The 6,915-nt window shown below is 40.9% G+C and overlaps 1 long non-coding RNA gene across 1 annotated transcript in view; it reads left to right on the top strand.

The window, feature by feature from the left end:
- The first annotated feature begins 5,505 nt into the window (after nt 1-5,505).
- Nucleotides 5,506-6,915, top strand: part of LOC110470605 (uncharacterized) — a 40,939-nt gene continuing 39,529 nt past the window's right edge. The window contains exons 1-2 of the long non-coding RNA XR_002465450.2: nt 5,506-5,607; nt 6,012-6,125. This is a non-coding gene — a long non-coding RNA (uncharacterized LOC110470605). The remainder of the gene's footprint in view (nt 5,608-6,011; nt 6,126-6,915) is intronic.

Genomic DNA, 6,915 nt, shown 5'->3' with positions numbered 1-6,915 from the left:
GAAATTGCCTTATGAATTTCCCCTCATTACTATTTTTATTTGCTGAAAGCACAGTGCATCTGACCATCCCTATAATTTCTGATTGAATTTGTAGCTGATGACATAGAGCATTGTGACAAGTTTATCTCTAAATATTGTGTAGAACAGGGGGCACCAGCCCACAACATACTTTATTTCATAAACTTAAATTATTTCATTCACAAAATAAGTTTTTCAGGATTAGGTCTGTAAGTATCAACCATTTGTAATGGAGAAAATAAATACCAATGTTTAATAAATACACAGTGCACTGAGATTGCATTTATAAACTTTTGACATTTTTATAAAGAGGTCTTTGGAGCTTGGACAACAACTGATGCAGGTAAATTTCCTTCATTGTGAAAGGATCTGGTATTTAGTTTATGGGAAGCAGGCCTGAGCAGATGTGAAAAGTTCAAATAAAGGAAGGCCAGATAAAACGCACTTTTGTGGCTGGAAAATCAAAACAGATGTTATTATTCAACCACAAAAAAATTTATTTGCACTTAAGTAGCATTAGGTGTCTGACTAGTTACATTTTTTTTTTAGTGAAAACAACAAAATGATTATAAAATTATATAGGCTGATAAAGTGCGTTAAAATGTTACCAATGGACTGGATAGTCAGCTAATAGAAAAAAAACCAAACAGAGCAGATCTTACAAGACTGACAGAAATATTAGTGAATCTGTTTTTGAAGGGAAAATGAAGAAAGGAGCAACAAAATTGAATGGACTCTCCTCTCTGAACCCCTGATGTACATCAGAGAAATGGTGATTTAAGATGGGTGGATTTTACACTGCCCATAATCTTTTCTGGAGACCTGCCCATATGGAAAGGCTGATGCTGGCAGAGGATGACAGGTGCTGGAGATCCTCAGGAGCCCTTGACAACAAGAAAACACTTGCACGGTGTGAATGTTGCCAAATAGTCTTGCAAATTATTTCTGATGAAAAGAAAATTCAATTTGGTTTCAGAAATGTACATGTCAAAGGAACACCTAAAATAGTATAGGAGAACCAAAATGGGTATTTCTGTCTGTGAAAACCTGCTCTTGTGGGCAATGGATATAACCTTATTTTTTTCTGGAAAGCTGATCTGATTCATAGAGACTTTGTTGGCCTCACATATTTCGGCTCTTGATATAAAACTTTTCTACCCTTGCTTGCTGGGAGTCAGAGGTAAATTAAGAGTAGATCCGGTTGGCTTCCTAGAGTTGGTAAAACTTGTCAGGAAACTGGGGACTTGCTGGCTGTCCCTCTTCAAAGGGAGATGGAGTCTAAGACATTTTTATCTCAAGAATGGCAAAAAGAGTGGACAGAGCTGCTTTTTGTTTGAGTTGCTGCAGGAACACGGAGTGTTTGCATGGTTGGGAGGATGTTGTGTAACAGCACAGCATTCCCCTGTTTGCACTGTTATTCACTATTTGATCATTGCTCCTCTTCTTCCCTGTCTTCAGCACCCCCAGATCTGGTCCCCATTAACCTCCCATCTCACATCCAGGCCAATTCTGCTTCTTTCCCTAAGGTGCAGTTGCCCTGCTCTGGGAGATGAAGAATTGAGGTCTCTCCCCAACCCTCCTGTTTTCCTGCTGAATTTCTGGGGAAAATTCACACAGATCTGCTCTAAGAACTGGATTTTCAATGCAGAGATGAGTGGTATAACCAAAGCTTGGCTATCCCACCTCATGTTTTGGGTTAGGGGCCTTGCTCAGTGAACCTGTAGCTCATTTATTCTCTGCCTGAATGTCCCTAGAGCCCATTATTGCTGTGCAGTCTCCTCTCTCCCGTTAAGATTATGGGGGGTTACCTCTTAGTTTAATTTAAAGATTATTGCAGCTGATCAGGGCTCTTCCCAGGTCCTAGAGCTCTGTGGTTAGTAGTCATCAGTGATAATTCCTCTCAATATCTGGGATTTTAGGAAAAAAGGCCTTGTATCTCCTCAATCACACAGGAGATTTAAAATCTCCACTTTTCCCTTATTTAAAAATGCAATGATGCCAGAGGATACACCTTGTGGAGAGGTGAGTGCTTAGCCATGATTCGTTCATTTATAGACCTGTTGTCCTTGGGAAGAGTTCAAAATTGAAAAAAAAAACCAACCCAAAAGTGAAAAAACCCCACTCAAAACATGATTAAATATTAATTCTAAAGGTGAATGTCTAGTTAGCTTTCAGGCAGTGTCAGGGTCTTAAAGTTGAAAATCAAAAGGTTTTTAAAGATCTGAAATTCCTATTAAAACCTGTGGTTTAGCAGCCTAAATCCAATTGAAATGCAGTGTAATTAAGACTTCCAAGACACTTGGGGTTTGTTTCTAAGAAATTATGACCTGTAGGCAACTTGCAGCATTTTCAAAGGACTATGCAATTTTAAAACTATGAATACTGGTCATTTCTGTCAGGGACCTTAGAAAACCCCTGTAAAAATGCATATTGCTTAAGAAAAAAATTATTTTTTGTGGCACCAAGACCCAGCTTCTCACTTGAACAGGCCTTTCACATTCTCACTGGGATTGTTGTTGAGATATTCCTGTGAAGGTGGGAAAAATATGATGTGAGAAAAAGTAGTGGGACCATTTGTCTTTGACTTCTTTCCTTATGGAGATGCTAAGTATCCCACTGATGCAAAAGGGTCGGAGAGAGCAAAATGTGCAAATAATTTAATAAAGAAAAGAATTGTAAGAGAGAAACTCACCAGAGTAAGGACAATAGAGTACAAAATGCCATAAAAGATAATAGGCTTAGATGAATTGGCATGTGTTAGCGATTATGCAATCATTCATTTCCCACAGATTTCTTTTTATAGGAAACCTTGGAAAATCCCTGAAGAACTGACCGAGTCATTTAACCACAACAGGTTTCTTTTCAACGTGGCTGGGAGTGGGCGAGGAATATTTTCACATGTTTGTGCACCCTTGGCTTGTTGGGAAGTGCTGGAAGGAGCGGGGCAGAAGATGCCACGGGACCGTGGCTCAGCCCCACGGCGAGTGGGTCCCGCTGCCACCCTCCACCTGGGGACCAGGCAGCCCAGAGCCCAGTGGGAACACTCTCATGGCATCAGGAGCTTTGAGGTTTGGTCCGTGGCTGATGAGACAGGCACTGTAGAGGCTGAGGAGAGGGATTTTTTGCTCCAGAGAGTGTTCCCAGATCCGGGCTGGATGTGAATCAGCTGAGCTCTCCTCGGTCACTGGCAGAAGTAGTCGTTTGCTTCCTTGCTGTCAGAGGCTGTTTAAATACTTGTGCTTCTGACAACAATTTTCCTTCACCACTGGGCTAAGGAAAACAAGACCTTGAGCTGCACTTCTGACTTTCTTAAAGATTTGGTTTTCTCCTTTATTTCTTTTTTTTTTCTTTTTTTTCTTTTCAAAGAGGCAGTTTCCTTTGTGTTCTTCAGAGCAGCTTCCCACATCCTCAGAATATCCCTGCTGCATCGAGATGTGTCACTGGAGGAGTCACCCTTCACCCTTGCTCCAATCTCAGCCCCCACATGTGTGTGACATCTCTCTCAGATTCTCTTTCTGCTAAAGCTTCCTGATGCTGGACTCGATGATCCTGGTGGATCCTTTCTGATCTGGGATACTCCGTGACTCCACCACTTCCTCTGCTCAGCCCCATGGAACAAGGATGCCCAAGCCACAATGGTGAAGGGAGGAAATGAATAGGTTTGTAGAGTTTCATGGAGATTTGTGGCCCCAGAAAAATGGCACCCTGGATCAAGGAAGGTAAAATGGGTTTAATCACACCCATAAGGACCTTCAAAGCAGAAATTTGCTGGTATCACTCAAATGATCTTAGTAGGTGAAAGGTGTTATTCTTTTTTCCTTATAAGTAGCAATATGAAATGGTGAAAGACTTTGCACTCCAAGTAATTTTAAAAGAATGAAAAATAAAATCATTTGGAGGATCTGGATCTCTCTCATGTTTCAGCTTTCAAAACCAGAATTCTCATGTCTGAGAGATGTCATAAATCAAAACCATTCACCAGGTTACAGACATTTCTGAATATGAAGTAGTTTATTATTAGAAAAAAAAAAAAAACAACAAAACAAAAGAAAGCTTCCACTAAACCCTGCAAGTGATTAAAAATGGTCATTAAGAGCATTTGCAAATATTTATCTTAGCTTAAGTTAGATAGGCAGAATTCTTACTGAGCCATGATTTTTTTCCCTTTAGCTGCATTACTGTGTCAACTCTGAATAGCAATGTTTTCATTTTTAAGATGCATTGTCTCTCTTCTCAGTTTCAGCTCTCTTCTGTTGGAGTTTGACCTGCAGTACTTGGATAAAAAAATTAAAACAGGATGAGGGGCTGTCTTAGAGAGTTTGATCAACCTCTTCTCAAAATACCAATACCTCACTAAACCCTTCCCTTTTCTTAAAAATATCAGCAAACAACATCAAAACCAGCTTGCTGTCCTCTGCAGCAGGGAGGGCACTTGATGGTGGAGCTCATCTGGTGGCTTTGGGTCACCAGCAATGGTCCAGAGTTGAGAGCTGTGCCTGAGTTTGTTTCTCCCAAAGTATCTGAGCTGATGACGGTTTCATGAAATAAGAAAATCAGTCAGCTCCAGTTGGCTCAAGTCAGAGCTTCTAAAAGAGAAAATTTCTTGACAGTCACACAATAAATTTTAAAATGTTGTCATCAGTGAAAGCTGTGCATGATGGTTCTCACCTACGTTTGATCAAAAATGGCTCATGACTTCAGGTTCCTTTGAATTGGTCACTGAAAATGGTGCTGCTATCTCTGCTCCTGTTTTAGTGTTCTTAGAATCATAGAATGCTTTGGGTTGGAAGGGACCTTAAAGTTCATCTTATTCCAGCCTTCCTGCCAGGGACAATTCCCATTATCCCAGGCTGCTCCAAGCCCCATCCAATCTGGCCTTGGACACTTCCAGGGATCCAGGGACAGCCACAGCTTCTCCGGGCACCCTGTGAGAGGGTGTCACCATACTCACAGGGAAAATTTCCTCCTAAAATCTAATTTAAATCTACTCTTCTTCAGCTTAAAGCTATTCCCCCTTGCGCAAAATCCCTTTCTAGTTCTCCTGAAACCCCTTTAAGCACTTGAAGTGGCTCTAAGGTCTTCCCAAAACCTCTTCTCCAGGCTGAACAACCCCAACTATCTCAGTCTGTTGCCACCCTTCAATCTTTCCATGTTTTTTACCTGTGATTACAGTCTCTGTGCATGCCCTCAGTGGCCAGGATACCAAATTTAAAGCCTCTTGCAAATATTTCTGAAATATTTTTACAGTTAGAAAATACAGATGCAAGGTAAACTCCGAGCTGACCATCATGTTTCCTTCTACAGGGAATGGACAACAGCCAGCGTTCCTCTTGCAGCAGTGCAATGAACCAATCAATGCCTGTGATTTTGAAGCAGTGTTAATCTAAAGCAACGAGTTCTGAATAATGTTTATTAACTATATTTTAATGACTTGTCAGTTTTCTAAAACACATGCTGAAGTATTTTAGAAATCACTTAGTAAATGCAGTTTTAATTCTGCTCCCATGTTCATGGGCTGCTACTTACTTTAAAAAAAAAGAGATTAGAAGGTTCAGATTTAGAGCAGCAAATTGCTCTGCTAATCTGCAGGTATTTCTCTTCTTGATACAGCCACTAATGTCTAATCTTAGCAACGCAGGCTCCATCATTGTGCTTTTTCATTAGAGCTGCAATGAACTGTGTGCCAGGGACTTGAACTCTGGTGACAAGCTGCTCCGAGCCTGCGAGCTTTCACAGGAAAATGTTCTGTGCGAGTCTAAAATGATCCTGTTAAGTTTGTGCACAAGATGGGGAGTTCACCATGAGAGCTCTGGTAGGAGCAGGGTGCCTGTGAACCTCTGGGCAGCATGGGGCTAGGGCTGGCCACAGACAGGAGTCTATGCCATGAAAAATTTTCAAGCTTTTAAATTTGTTTCCATTTCTTGTGAGACAGAAAAAAAGAAAACTTTGAGAATTTTTTTTTTTTTTTTCCCTGCATAATGTCGTGGAGCAAGGCTATGGAACACATCTTTCCTTCTGGATGTTGTCAGCAATGTTGGGAATGTCTTCAGAGTTGGGATTTGGACCTGGACCTCCCGCCATCCCTGGGCGTGTTCATCAGGCTATGGGTGAGTCTGGATTGGCTTCCTCTGTCTTTCCTCTGGCTATCCAAGCCCCTCATCCCAGACTTAAAATCCTGGCAATGACATTTTTTGAGAAAACACTAGGTCTCTGTGAAAGTTTCAATGCTATAGTAATTTTTTGATCAGCTGGAGTTTTGGTGAACTCTTTTTGCTGGAGGTTTTAATGTTTGTGACTGGTCTGTGACTTTGGTGTTATGATGTGCCCTTGTGTGACTCGCTGTCCCTCTTGGAGCATGGAACAGACTGGTTTTGGTACAGAGCTCAGTAAAGAGATGGTAATTTTTATTTATTTCCTTATGAGTTGGGGTGTTGCTCTTGATAGGGAGTAATTTGTAATTCCTTTCTTAGAGGTGAGAAGTACCTACAGGGATTTATTCCCCAGGTGTTGCTGAGCATGGAATTTTTGATAACTGCCTGTTTTCCAGTTTTTCCTGTTACTTGAGCTTTGCTTTCCTATATTCCTGCATTGTTTCCAGTATTTCTGTGTTTCTGCAGCCAAGTGACCATGCAGACTGCTCCCAACATGCTCAGAGTTTATTCACTTCCCTGTAGAACAATCTTCTCTATCTTTGTGGTTTTCCTCTGTCTCTATAGTCTCATAATTCTTTTTTCATAATCTTTCATCTTACTCATTCCAAGTATATACTAGTTTTGATCCTCCCCTAGAAACTTATTTCTCAGTTCTTTTGCTCCTCAGACAAAGGGATTAAGATATCTTTTGAAACCAGTGGTCATTTGACAATGGACTTTAAAAACAGTGAAGCTCTTGAGGTCC

Source organism: Lonchura striata, chromosome 8, assembly GCF_046129695.1.
Source record: "Lonchura striata isolate bLonStr1 chromosome 8, bLonStr1.mat, whole genome shotgun sequence".
Classification (NCBI taxonomy): domain Eukaryota; kingdom Metazoa; phylum Chordata; class Aves; order Passeriformes; family Estrildidae; genus Lonchura; species Lonchura striata.
This window is presented reverse-complemented; position numbering and strand designations above follow the sequence as displayed.